The sequence below is a fragment of the Aotus nancymaae genome, unplaced genomic scaffold (assembly GCF_030222135.1).
Source record: "Aotus nancymaae isolate 86718 unplaced genomic scaffold, 86718_ANA_hifiasm-v0.15.2.pri h1tg000019l, whole genome shotgun sequence".
Lineage (NCBI taxonomy): Eukaryota > Metazoa > Chordata > Mammalia > Primates > Aotidae > Aotus > Aotus nancymaae.
Window position 1 is genome coordinate 31,170,490 of NW_026988431.1, and position 14,400 is coordinate 31,184,889.

General features: G+C 37.8%; 1 protein-coding gene and 1 pseudogene across 7 annotated transcripts in view; both read left to right on the top strand.

The window, feature by feature from the left end:
• PPP2R3A (protein phosphatase 2 regulatory subunit B''alpha) overlaps positions 1-14,400 on the top strand; it is a 196,234-nt gene that overhangs the window by 115,667 nt on the left and 66,167 nt on the right. The gene's annotated exons all lie outside the window — the stretch shown is intronic.
• Positions 504-7,121, top strand: LOC135275877 (protein downstream neighbor of Son-like; annotated as a pseudogene).

Sequence of the window (14,400 nt, forward strand, 5' to 3'; positions counted from 1 at the left end):
GGAATGTAAATTAGTTCAACCATTGTGGAAGACAGTGTGGTGATTCCTCAAGGACCTAGAAATAGAAATTCCATTTGACCCAGCAATCCCATTACTGGGTATATATCCAAAGGATTGTAAATCGTTCTACTATAAGGACACATGCACACGAATGTTCATTGCAGCGCAGTTTACAATAGCAAAGACCTGGAACCAACCCAAATGCCCATCGATGATAGACTGGGAAAATGTGGCACATATACACCATGGAATATTATGCAGCCATCAAAAACGATGAGTTCGTGTCCTTTGTAGGGCATGGATGAACCTGGAAACCATCATTCTCAGCAAACTGACACAAGAACAGAAAATCAAACACTGCATGTTCTCACTCATAGGCAGGTGTTGAACAATGAGAACACAAGGACACAGGGAGGGGAGCACTACACACTGGGGTCTGTTGGGGGGAAATAGGGGAGGGACGGGGGGCGTGGTGAGGTGGGGAGAGATAGCATGGGGAGAAATGCCAGATAGAGGTGAAGGGGAGGAAGGCAGCAAATCACACTGCCACGTGTGTACCTATGCAACAATTTTGCATGTTCTTCACATGTACCCCAAAACCTAAAATACAATTAAAAAAAAAAAAAAAAACACACATACACAGAAAAAGTAGCCCAGAAAAGAAACAAAACTAATTCAGGAAACAGAAGAGATGAGAATTTCTTTTTTTTTTTTTTTTTTTGAATAAATATGGTGTTTTATTTTCTGGATTATAAAGTGAACAAGTACTTAAATACTATTATTTCTTTACCCAATGCTTTTGATTTCTAAGCACTTTTATTTTAAAATGTGAATTATGGCTGGGCATGGTGGCTCATGCCTGTGATCCCAGCACTTTGGGAGGCCGAGGCAGGCAGATCACAAGGTCAGGAGATAGAGACCATCCTGGCCAACATGGTAAAACCCTGTCTCTACTAAAATACAAAAAATTAGCCAGGCATGGTGGTGTGCGCCTGTAGTCCCAGCTACTTGGGAGGCAGAGGCAGGGGAATCACCTGAACCCAGAAGGCAGAGGTTGCAGTGAGCCGAGATTGTGCCATTGCATTCAAGCCTAGCAACAGACCGAGATGCCATCTCAAAAAAAAAAAAAATGTGAATTATACAATCCCCCCCCACACACACACACACCCCTCCCTATAAGCACATTAAATACTACTTTGCCATGACAGCTCAGCATACTTCACAATTCTTAACACTATTCTATGTGGAATACAATATGCCTTTTTATCTGAATTAACATGCATTAAAAAAATTAGTATATATGAAAATAAAGGAATTATAAGTCAGTAGGAAAGATGTTAAGATAGAAGGACCATCAGTCAGCTAGCTCAGTAGATTATGTCTACATTTATTTTCTACCTTTATAAAACAAGAACCTGCTAACAGTCTTAGGTAAATGGTAAAGTCACATATTTTTGCCCTGATGCCATTAATCACAATGCCATGAGATAACTGCTATTTGTTTAGTCTCAATTTCCCATTTGCAAGGAAACACATTAATTCAGTTTTCTACTCACTATACAGTTAGGTTGTAGGGATGTAGATATCTCATTTGAGTTATCTGAGTTTTTTATCTTTAAAAATCTAATCTGAAAATAGTAAAAGCAGAAAACACTGATTTAAAACCTTAAATGCTACTACTCAGTGTATGTAATAAAAGTTAATGTTTATAAACATTTCAGTATTTTAAAGTATATTTCTTTAACTTCAAGAATCTTGAATTTCCTTGCTAGAAGGCTTTTTTCCTCAAAGATTCCATTTAGGCTTACTTTGGTGTTCAGGATCTCCAATTATAAATGTAGGGGAGATGGGTATGCAACATAAAATTTAAAAGTCAGACATACTTTCTATCAAGGTACCTAAAGAGAAACATGAAGTGCAAATGGATCACAGACCTGAGTCTGTTGAGTTGGTGAAAGGAATCAACACCTTTACATTGCTGAATTTTTTGATCAACTGTAAGAATTTAATTGCTACCTCAGGTCCACAGGCGGGACTTCTTCCAACCCTCTTATCTGCTGTTGCTTTCTGAGATGCCACAATGCAAATGCTTAAGGCATGAGGTATAAATGTGAAGACACAGCTCTTCCTGGATACAGAAACCAATTTAGTTTGGAGATTACAGGTCCTGTCATGCCTCATTCTCTGCATTCACTGACCATGCTGCTTAAATCTTCACAGAGCAGATCTTTCTCTGCAGTACTATAACCACATGAGCCAACTGCTGTATTTAATATCTGCCTGTCAATGGACAAAGTACTTGATACAGAGGTTGTTCATAAGAAGCTTACTAACTGTGGTTTGCACCCTAAGAATCTGGAGCAACTTAGTGAAATACCATTACTTGGGAAATCATCTTTACAGAATGTGGTGACGAGAATTTTTAAAAACCAAATTATACATACTGATATAAATGATTGGGGAGAAGAAGCAAATCTGTACAGAAGAATTGCAAACAGTTTAGTAGACACTGCAGTCTTAAAGAGGGGAGCATAAATCACCATTCCTTAAGAGTGGGCTGTGCATAGTGATTTCAGGAGTAACTTTACAGTGGAGGAGCCTGACAAATACTACCTCAGCCTGATGATCAAGGCCAACATCAGCAGTCATCAATCATATTGATAATATGTACCTTTGATGATATATGTTGCAAAGGGCATGTTACTTCTGTGGTCTTTCTCCCAAAAATCCATAAACCCAGTCTAATCATGAGGAAAACATCAGGCAGTTTCCAGTAATGGAACATCCTACACAATACCTTACCAGTACTCACCAGAACTGTCAAGGTCATCAAAAGTAAGGAAAGTCTAAGAAACTGTCACAGCCAAAAGGAATCTAAGGAGACATAACTAAATAGAATGTGATGTCCTGGATAGAACACTGGAACAGAAAGAAGACATCAGGTAAAAATTAAGGAAATATGAATAAAGTATGGACTTTAATGTGTTGATATTGGCTTATTAATTTTAACAAATGGACCATATAGTAAATGTGAGGTGTTAATAATAGGGAAAACTGGGTACAGGGTATATGGGAACTCTCAGTGCTATTTTCTCAATTTTTTTTAGACAAACCTAAAACTATTCTAAAAAAAAAAAAAAAACAGTAATTTAAAAAAATAAGTACCATATTAAGAAAGGTTATATAAAATAAGAACCGGGCACAGTGGCTCATGCCTATAATCCTAGCACTCTGGGAGCCCAAGGCAGGTGGATTGCCTGAGGTCAGGAGTTCCAGACCAGCCTGGCCAATTTGGTGAAATGCAGTGTGTACTAAAAAGGCAAAAATTAGCCAGGCGTGGTAGCAGGCTCCTATAATCCTGGCTACTCAGGAGGCTGAAGTATGAGAATCACTTGAACCTGGGAGGTGGAGGTTGTAGTGAGCTGAGGTTACGCCACTGCACTCCAGCCTGGGCAACAGAGTGAGACCCTGTCTCAAAAAAAAAAAAAAAAACATAAAACAAAAATAACCTTTATCTTATACCATATATAAAAATCAACTGAAAATGGATTAAAGACTTAAATGTAAGACCTGAAACTGTAAAGAAAACATAGGGGTAATGCTGAATGACATCAGTCTTGGCATTGATTTTTTTGGATATGAACCCAAAAGCACAGGCAATAAAAGGAAAAAAAGACAAATGGAATTACATCAAAGTAAAAAAGCTTCTGCACAATCAAGGAAATAACAGAGTAAAAAGAAAACCTACAGAATGGTAGAAAATATTGGCAAACCGTATATCTGGTAAGATGTTAATATCCAAAATTTATAGGGAACTCAGAACAACTCAACAGCAAGAAAATAACCTTATTTAAAAATGGGCAATGGCAACAAGTATGTGAAAAAATGTTCAGCATCGCTAATCATCAGAGAAATGCAAATTAAAGCCACAAAGTGATATCATCTCACCCCTTCCCCAGTTAAAATGGCTTGTATCAAAAAGACAGGCAATAACATGCTGGTGAGGATGCAGAACAAGGGGACCTCTCCCCAATACATCATTGGTGGGAATGTAAATTAATATCTATGGAGAACAGTATGAATGTTACTCAAAAAACTAAAAATAGAATTTCCATATGATCCAGAAATATCCAAAAGAAAGGAAATTAGTATATCTGCACTCTGTGTTTATCGCAGCACTATTCACAATACCCCAAATATGGAATCACCCTAAGTGCCAATCAATGGATGAAGAAAATCTTGTATATATGCACAATGGAATATTATTCAGTCATAAAGAATGAAATCCTATCATTGGCAGCAATATGGATGGAACTGGAGGCCATTATGTTAAATGGAATAAGCCAAACACAGAAAGACAAATATCACATGTTCTCATTCATGTGCAGGAGCTTAAAAGGTGGATCTTGTGAAGATAGAGAGTAGATTGGTGATTACCAGAGATCAGGAAGGGGAAAGAGGAGGGAGAAGATGAAGGGAAAAAGGGAATATAAATGTATTTATTGCCACTAAACTATACACTTAAAATGGTAAAGATAGTACATTTTATATTTATATTTTACCTCAATACATTTTTTTAAATGGCAAAGAATCTGAATAGACATCGCATAAAAGGAGACAAGTGATGGCCAACAGGTGTATGAAAAAATGCTCAAAATCACTGATTATCAGAGAAAAATAAATTAAAACCCCAGTGAAATATCATGTCACACCTGTTAGAATGGTTGTTATCAAAAAGATGAAAGATAACAAGTGTTGGAGAGAATGTAAAGAAAAGGGAATCCTTATCCTTACACACTGATGGTGAGAATGTAAATTGGTATAGCTGTTAAGGAAAACAGTTTGGAGGTTCCTCAAAAAATTAAAAATAGAACTACCATATGATCCTACAATCCTACTACTGGGTATATATCCAAAGGAAATGAAATCAGTATGTCAAAGAGATATCTACACTCACAGGTTCATTGCAACATTATTTACAATAGCAATGATACAGAATCAACCTAAGTATCAGTGAATGGAAGCATAATGAAAATGTAAACTAGGTATTGAAGGAACAAAGCTCAAAATAATAATAGTCACGTATGACAAACATCATACTGAATGAGCAACTACAATGGTATTGGAATTTCCGACCAGGCAGTCAGCCAAGAGAAAGAAATAAAGGGCATCCAAATAGGAAGAGAGGAAGTCAAACTCTCCATTTGGAGACAACATGAGCCTGTATCTAGAAAACCCCGTAGTCTCAGCCCAAAGGTTTCTGAAGCTGATAAACAACTTTAGCAAAGTCTCAGGATACCTAATCAGTGTGCAGAAATCACTAGCATCCCTATACACCAAAAACAAGCCAAGAGTCAAATCAGGAAGAAACTCCCATTCACAGTTGCCACAAAAAGAATAAAATACGTAGGAATACAGATAACTAGGGAGGTGAAAGATCTCTACAAGGAGAACTACCAACCACTGCTCAAAGAAATCAGAGATGACACAAACAAATGGAAAAACATTCCATGTTCATGGATAGCAATAATTAATATTGTTAAAATGGCCATATTGTCCAAAGCAATTTATAGATTCAATGCTGTGCCTATTAAACTACCATTGACATTCTTTACAGAAATAGGAAAGAAACTACTTTAAAATTCATATGGAACCAAAAAGATCACAAATAGCCAAGGCAATCCTAAGCAAAAAGAACAAAGCTGGAGGTATCATACTATCCAACTTCGAACTATACTACAAGGCTACACAGGATTGTATTGGTACAAAAACAGATATATAGACCAATGGAACAGAATAGAGAACCCAGAAATAAGACTGCATGACTATAACTGTTTGATCTTTGACAAACCTGACAAAAGCAATTGGGAAAGAATTTCCTATTCAATAAATGGTGCTGGGATAACTGGCTAGCCACATGCAGAAACTGGATGCCTTGCTTATACTATATACAAAAATTAACTCAAGATGAATTAAAACTTAGATGTAAAACCCAAAACTATAAAAACCCTGGAAGACAACCTAGGCAATATCATTCAGGATATAGGCACAGGCAAAGCTTTCATGATGAAGATGCCAAGAGCGACTGCAACAAGAGCAAAACTTGAAAAATAGGAGCCAATTAAACTAAAGAGCTCCTGCACAGCAAAAGAAACTATCAACAGAGTAAACAGACAACCTACAGAATGGGAGAAAAATTTTACAAACTATGCATCTGACAAAGGTCTAATATCCAGCATCCATAAGGAACTTAAATATATTTACAAGAAAAAAAACTCATAAAAAAGTGAGCAAAAGACATACATGTGGCCAAGAATCATATGAAAAAAAAAACTCAACATCACTAATTATTAGAGAAATTCAAGTCAAAATCACAATGAGATACCATCTCACACCAGTCAGAATGTCTATTAGTAAAAAGTCAAAAAATATATTCGCAAGGTTGTGAACAGAAAGGAATGTTTATACATTGTTGGTGGGGGTATAAATTATTCAACCATTATGGGAGACAGTATGGCAATTCCTCAAAGACCTAAAGATAGAAATACCATTTGACCCAGCAGTCTTATTACTGGGTATGTATATAAAGGAATATAAATCATTCTCTTATAAAGAAACATGCCATGTATATTCATTGCAACACTGTTCACAATAGCAAAGACATGGAATCAACCTAAATGCCCATCAATGGTAGACTGATAAAGAAAATGTGATACAAATACCTGCCGTGGAATACTATGCAGCCATAAAAAAGAATGAGATCATGCCCTTTGCAGGTACATGGATGGAGGTGGAGGCCGTTACCTTTAGCAAACCTAACAGAAAACCAGATACCACATGTTCTCACTTATAAGTGGGAGCTACATGATGAGAACACATAGAGGGAAGCAAACAGACACTGGGGCCTATTCAAGGTTGTGGGGGTCAGGAAAAATAACTAATGGGTAATGGACTTAATACCTGGGTGATAAAATAATCTGTGCAACCAAACCTTCATGATGCAAGTTTACCTCTGTAACAAATCAGCACAAGTCCCTGAACTTAAAACTTAAAAAACAAAAAAATGAAAATATGGTATGTATATACACACACACACACACACACACACACACACACACACACACACACAATGAAATACTATACAGCTTTAAACAAAGAAGGAAATTCTATTATTTGCAACAACATGGATGAATTTGGAGGGCATTATGTTAAGTGAAGTAAGCCAGGCACAGAAAGACAAATACTGCGGGATCTCACTTATATGTAAATCTAAAAATGGTAAACTCACAGAAGTAAAGAATAGAATGGTAATTACCAAGTGATACGGTTTAGCTCTGTGTTCTCACCCAAATCTTATGTTGAATTGTATTTCCCAATGTTGAAGGTGGGCCTGGTGGAAACTGATTGACTTACAGGGGTGGTATCTGACAGCTTAGCACCATCCCCCTAGTGCTGTCTCATGATACAGTTCTCAGGAGATCTAGTTGTTTGAAAGTGTGTAGCACCGCCCCCTTGCTCTCTGACTCTCTCCTGCTCACCATACGAAGATGTGCTTACTTCACCTTTCGCCATGACTGTAAGGTTCCTGAAGCCTCCCCAGGCATGCCTCCTGTACAGTCTGCAGAACTGTGATTCAGTTAAACCTGTTTTCTTCATAAATTACCCAGTCTCAGGTAGTTCTTTATAGCAGTGTGAGAACGGACTAATAACCAAGGTTGGGAGGATGTTGATCAAAATACAAAATGACAGCTAAATAGGAATAATTTCAAGAGATCTGTTATACAACATGGTTACTATTGTTAATAACAATGTGTCCTATTCTTAAAAATTGCTAAGACAGTATATTTTGCTTTTACACTACAAAAAAAATGAGATAATACATGTTAATAACTCAATTTAGCCATTCCACAATAAATACATATTTTGAAACAACACATTGTATATAAATACGTACAATTTTATTTGTCAATTTAAATAAATGTAAAAAATAACAAAACCAAGAATAAACTCTATGAAAACAGAATGCCGACACAAGAAAAAGCTGTTAAAATTTTAGAATGTTAAATACCAAAAGTTCAGCATAAAACCTGGAAACTAAAGTTGAGGATATCTCCCAGAGAGAAAGAAAGAGAGAAAAAGAAAAGGGACATAGAGGACCACTTCAGAAATTTTAATATTTAACTAACTGGAGTCTGGGGAAGAAAGAAGGGGGAAAATGGAGAGAAAAAAATCATACGATAAAATAATACAGATCATTTGCCAGAGCTAAAAGATATGTCTTTGATTAAAAAGAACCACTGAGGCCAGGCACCATGGCTCATGCCTGTAATCCCAGCACTTTGGGAGGCCAAGGTGAGCGAATCACGTGAGGTCAGGAGTTTGAGACCAGCCGGGCCAACATGGTGAAACCCCATATGTACTAAAAGTACAAAAATTAGCCAGGTATGGTGGTGTGCACCTATAATCCCAGCTACTTGGGAGGCTGAGGCAGAAGAATTGCTTGAACCTGGGAGGCAGAGGTTGCAGTGAGCTGAGATTGTGCCACTGCACCCCCCCGGGTGACAGAGCAAAACTCTGTCTCAAAAAACAAAAAGCCACTGAGTGCCAACAATTATGAATTTTTTAAGACACATGCATAAACATGTCCTTGAAGTTTTAGAAAAACGTAGATGAAGAGGCTAGGATGGTATTAGAGACTCACTGGCAACCTTCAGGAAATGGATTTGATCTTAGATTGCTGTATCTTGCCAACCTACTGATTAGGAATGAGGTTCACATAAACCTGATTCCTGGACATTCATGGACTCAGAAAATTTATCTCCTTTATCAGTTATCTCTTTATTTCTTAGACAGTTACTTGCATATATACTGCAGCAAAGTAAGTAAACCAAGAAAGAGGAATGCGTAAGATCTAGGACACAGTGGATTCAATCCAGAGAAGCAATCAAGGGCAGTGTCAGGATGGTAACTGAAGAGCTGCCAGTTCAGAAGAGAGAAGGTGGTAAGATTTCTCCAAGCAGGTCTTCTCCATGATGGGGGAGGAGGGTGGCAAGGAGCAACTCTGTGCAATACGGTGACATTTGAGAATAAGGAAACAAGCTACTCAGGGCTATAATAAAAGCACAGCATTCTGTATCAGTAAGTTAAAGAAAAACAGTTAAAAACTCCAGGAAAAATGAAAAACCTGTATAAGACAGCCACAATCTAAACAAGAAGCAAACTAAAACAGCATGATTATGAACAGCTGATGCAGTTAGAAAAGACAGTTTAACCTCAATGCCAGAAACAATTTTTGAACATTCCAAGAGCCTGATGCTGGACCTGTACACAATGAAATACATTCCTCATAGATTGCCTGACCTAATAATGTTCAACCATATTTGTATAGTCAAAATATCATAAAAAGTTTATAGCATCTAAAATCACTTGTATGGATAATCTATAGAAAATTTTATTGTGGTTGTAGAACAGTATGAAAAAAACTTGCACAACATAAAAGTCAAAATATTGCCAATAAAATGTGAAGGGAAAAGAGAGGGAGAAGAAGAGAAAATAGGGATGGGGTGCTATTATCCTATGTAAAAGGAAAGTAAGGAACTAAGATGAATGGAATGTAGATGGATAGCTGGGCACAGTGGCTCACGCCTGTAATGCCAGCACTTTGGGAGGCCGAGGCGGGTGAATCATGAGGTCAGGAGACCAAGAGCATCCTGGCCAACATGGTGAAACCCTGTCTTTACTAAAAATATGAAAATTAGCTAGGCATGGTCATGCGTGCCTGTAATCCCAGCTACTCTGGAGGCTGAGGCAGGAGAATCACTTGTGAGCTGAGATCAGGCCACTGCACTCCAGCCTGGGGGCAGAGTGAAATGAAAGAAAGGAAGAGAAGGAAGAGGAAGGAAGAAGGAAGGAAGGAAGAAAGAAGGGAGGGAAGGAAGGAGATAAATGAAAGAAAGATAATTAGATGGATAAATGTTTTACAGCTTACAAAGATAATCAGCAGAAGAACTGAACATCATAACCTCAAATATTAGGATAGCGGAGTAAAGTAGGGCAGTATAAATGAGCTGAATCCACATATTTCCTAGCAAAGAATCAGTATTTTCTAAAGTTGATAAAGTAATAAAGTAATTACAGTTAAATACATGTTTAATTATAGAGGTAACCAGCAAGACCTAAAAGTGTAAATGATTAGAAAGAAATGAGGCTAAAGATGGAATGGTGGGGTAGGTTGGTAGAATGTTTATTTATATAAATGCTTGTATTATGCCTTGATTTTATACTATGTGTGTATATATAAATTTTTTAAGTTTTTATTGTGGAGAATTTTGAAATGCATACATACTGGTATAGCAAAGACTCATGTACCCCTCTCCTAGTCCCAGTAATGATCAGAAATTAAGAAGGCAGAGAATAGAAAACCAATAGCACTTTTAATAAATTGAAATTTTGGTTATGGGAAATTATTAACAAAATGAACAAACAACTAACTGATTAAGAAAAAGGGAGAATACACTAATATACAAAATAAAAAATAAGAGGTTCTCACTCTGTTTTTCAGGCTGGAGTGCAGTGGCAGTTACAGCTCAATGCAGCCTCAACTATGTGGGCTCAAGCAATTCTCCCACCTTAGCCTCCCAAGTAGCTGGGACAACAGATGTGCACCACCACCCCCAGCTAATTTTTTAATTATTTATAGAGACAAGATCTTGCTATGTTGCCCAGGCTGGTCTTGAACTCCTGGGCTCAAGTGACCCTCCCACCTTGGCCTCACAAAGTGCTGAAATTACAGGTGAATTACCACACACAGCCAGAAGAAACTTTTTAAAAATCATAAAAGGCTACTTTGCAGACATCTAGGAAAATAAATTTGAAACCCTAGATGATTACAGTTTCCTAGGAAAATACGTATGACCCAAATTGACTCCATTTTATTTAGAAAGGTAAACAGACTAGCTTTTATAGAATAAATAGAGATATTATTACAAAACTACTACACAAAAAAGCACCAGGCCCAGGTAGCTTTACAGGAGAATTCTATCAAACCAACAACCAGATAGTTCGAATCCTCCATAAAATATTTCAGAGTATTGAAAAGGAAGGGCCGGGTGCAGTGACACGCCTGTAATCTCAGCACTTTGGGAGGCCAAGGCAGGTGGATCATGAGGTCAGGAGTTCAAGACCAGCCTGGCCAACATGGTGAAACCCCATCTCTACTAAAAATAAAAAAATTAGCTGGGCATGGTGGGTGGGTGCCTATAATTCCAGCTACTGGGGAGGTTGAGGCAGGGAATTCCTTGAACCTGGGAGGTGGAGGTTGCAATGAGCTGAGATCATGCCACTGCACTCCAGCCTGGGCGACAGAGTGAGACTATGTCTCAAAGAAAAGGAAGAAAAATGTCAAACTCCCTGTATGAAGCAAGTATAACACTGATACCTAAATCAGGAAAAGACAATCCAGAGAATAAAACTGCCAACAAATATACCTTCAAGATTAATGGTAAAAGATAATAAAAATATTATACCGTGACTGAGTGGGATTTATTCCAGGAAGGCAAGATTGGTTCCATATTAAGATATTTATTATGTTAAGCTCTTCTTGCATTGCTGTAAAGAAATAACGGAGACTAGGTAATTTATAAAGATAAGAGGTTTAATTGGCTCACAGTTCTGCAGGTATTACAGGAAGTATGGTGCTAGCATCTGTTCGGCCTACAGTGAAGCCTCAGGGAGTTTTCAATCATGGCAGAAGGACAAGGGGAAAGCCTGCATCTCACTTGACGAGAGCAGGGGCAAGGTGTTGGGGAGTTGCCACACAATTTTAAACAACCAGATCTCATGAGAACTCAGTATCTCGAGGACCGCACCCAGAGGATGGTGCTAGATCATTCAAGAGAAATCCACCCTATGATCCAGTCACCTCCCACCAGGCCCCCATTTGCAACACGGGGGCTTACAGTTCAACATGAGATTTGGCAGGGAAATAGATCCAAACCATATCATTTATTAATGTCATATGTCATATCCAAGGGAAGAAAATTTCTCCACATTTGAGATACTTTCTTAACATGATGAAATACATATACCTTAGTGTTAAAGCCAATATCTATCTTATTTAATGGGAAAACACTATAGGCATTTCAACAAAGATCAGGAACAAAGCAAGGATGCCCACTATCTCCACTACTATTCAGCACTGTACTGTAGTAACTGTCTAAGACAAAAAAACTAGAAGCGTAAGATTGGTTAAAGAAGTAAAAGTATCTTTTTGCAAATGACATGGCAGTAAAGTTTGAAAATTCAGAAAAGTCAGTAATAAAACTAACTCAATAAAAGAATTCAATAAAGTAGGAGAAAATAAAATTAACAGAAAAATCAGATTTGCCACTTCTGACCAAGAAGAGTAAGAGATACTGGATTTACCTTCCCACTTGAAATAACAGAAAATAACAGACAAGAAATATAAAACAATGGCTTTCAAGATGCTGCACATCAGGCAACTAAAGAGTGATGTATTCCTGAGAGACAGAAACAAGGTGAGTCTTATGATTGAGAGAGCATACTGCCTTGGGAGAGTTTTCAAGTCATGGTGCAAGAATGGGAAACCCAGGCTAAGTGGACTCCTTGAGTTTAGGAGACAGAGCCTGAGGGTCTAAGAGGACCAAGATGACTAGAATTCTCAGGCCAGAGTACCAAGGAGGACAGAATTGCATGGAGAAAAATCCTCAGAGATCTTCAGAAGTTTCTCCATGAGTAGACAGCAGAGTACTGATCAGCGAATGAATGAGAACTAACCAAAGCTGAACAGTATACGGAATCAACCTAAATGTCTATCAGTGAATTAAGGCATAAAGAAAATGTGGTGTATGTACACAATAAAATACTATTCTAGTAGTAATGGGCACATTTCACACCCAGATTTGGTTTCTAAATACCATTCTTTAATGAAAGGAACCAGGACTTCTTAGACAAAAGGTTGGTATACTAGGGCTGGGGCAAGGAAAAACAAGATAAATATGGATCATCTTATGCCAGAAAATATTGAAGTGCCCATAAAAGGACAGGGGCATATCAAGAGAACACAGGTGGCTGGATGCAGTCTCATGCCTGTGATCCCAGCATTTTGGGAGGCCAAGGCAGACAGATCGCTTGAGCCCAGGAGTTCAAGACCAGCCTGGGCAATATGGTGAAACCCCATCTCTACTAAAAATACAAAAATTAGGCATGGTGGTACACACCTGTAGTTCCAACTACTTAGGACGCTGAGGAAGGAGGATCACTTGAGCCTGGAAGGCAGAGGTTGCACTGAGCCAAGATGGAGCCACTACACTCCAGTCTGGGTGACAGAGTTTTATTTTTTATAAAAATAAAAAAAGAACACAGGAGCCAAACCTGAAGGAGCTCCTAATGGCCAAAGCTAGATCAATTTGAGAAACAGAATGATGATAGTATAGGATTATAACCCATAGAATAAAATAAATACCCATGAGTCTGTGCTATTAAAAAAATAAATAGGCCAGGCATGGTGGCACACGCCTGTAATCTCAGCTACACAGGAGGCTGAGGCAGGAAAATTGCATAAACCCAGGAAGCTGAGGTTGCAGTAAGCCAATTGGCACCACTGCTGCACTCCAGCCTGGATGACAAAGCAAGACTCCGTTTCAGTAAATAAATAGGAGAGAAGAGACAGCTCTTCCTCATAGAAGATTTCCAATTAAGAAATGTAGACGGAATATAGACAAAATCACTATTAAGTAAATACTATAATATAAATGTTGCAGGCATAATCTACCAATAGATGCTAAAGTGAGTGAGATAAGTTTTGAGGAGAAATAGGATATTGACACTTTCAAAGTATCTGCCCCCATGATATTTATCAATTATTAAGAAAAAATAATAATTTTACAGTGGAGAATGCAGCAGACACCACTTGAACCAAGTGTGATCAAAGTTAACATCACCAAATACAAGACATACCAACATCACATACCCTCTGTATTATGTATGCCCAGTGATGCACTGAAAAGGACACATCACTTCTGTGGTTCTCCTGCCAAAAATGTGTAACCTTAATCATGAGCAGACATCAAAACCAAATGGAGAGACATTCTACAGAATAACTGACCAGACTTATTAAAAGCATCAGAATCATAAGGAAAGACTAACAAACTTTCACAGATTGGAAGAGACCAGTGAGACACAAAAGCTAAATGCAGTGTAAGATCCTGGAACAGAAAAAGACATTTGGGGGAAAACTAGTGAGATTTGAATAAGGTCTGTAGTTTAATATCGTATCCATGTTCATTTTCTGGTTTTGATCATTATACTATTATTTGTGACCTGTTACCATTAAGGGAAGCTGGGAGAGAGACATAGGAAATTTTTCTATAATATTTTTTT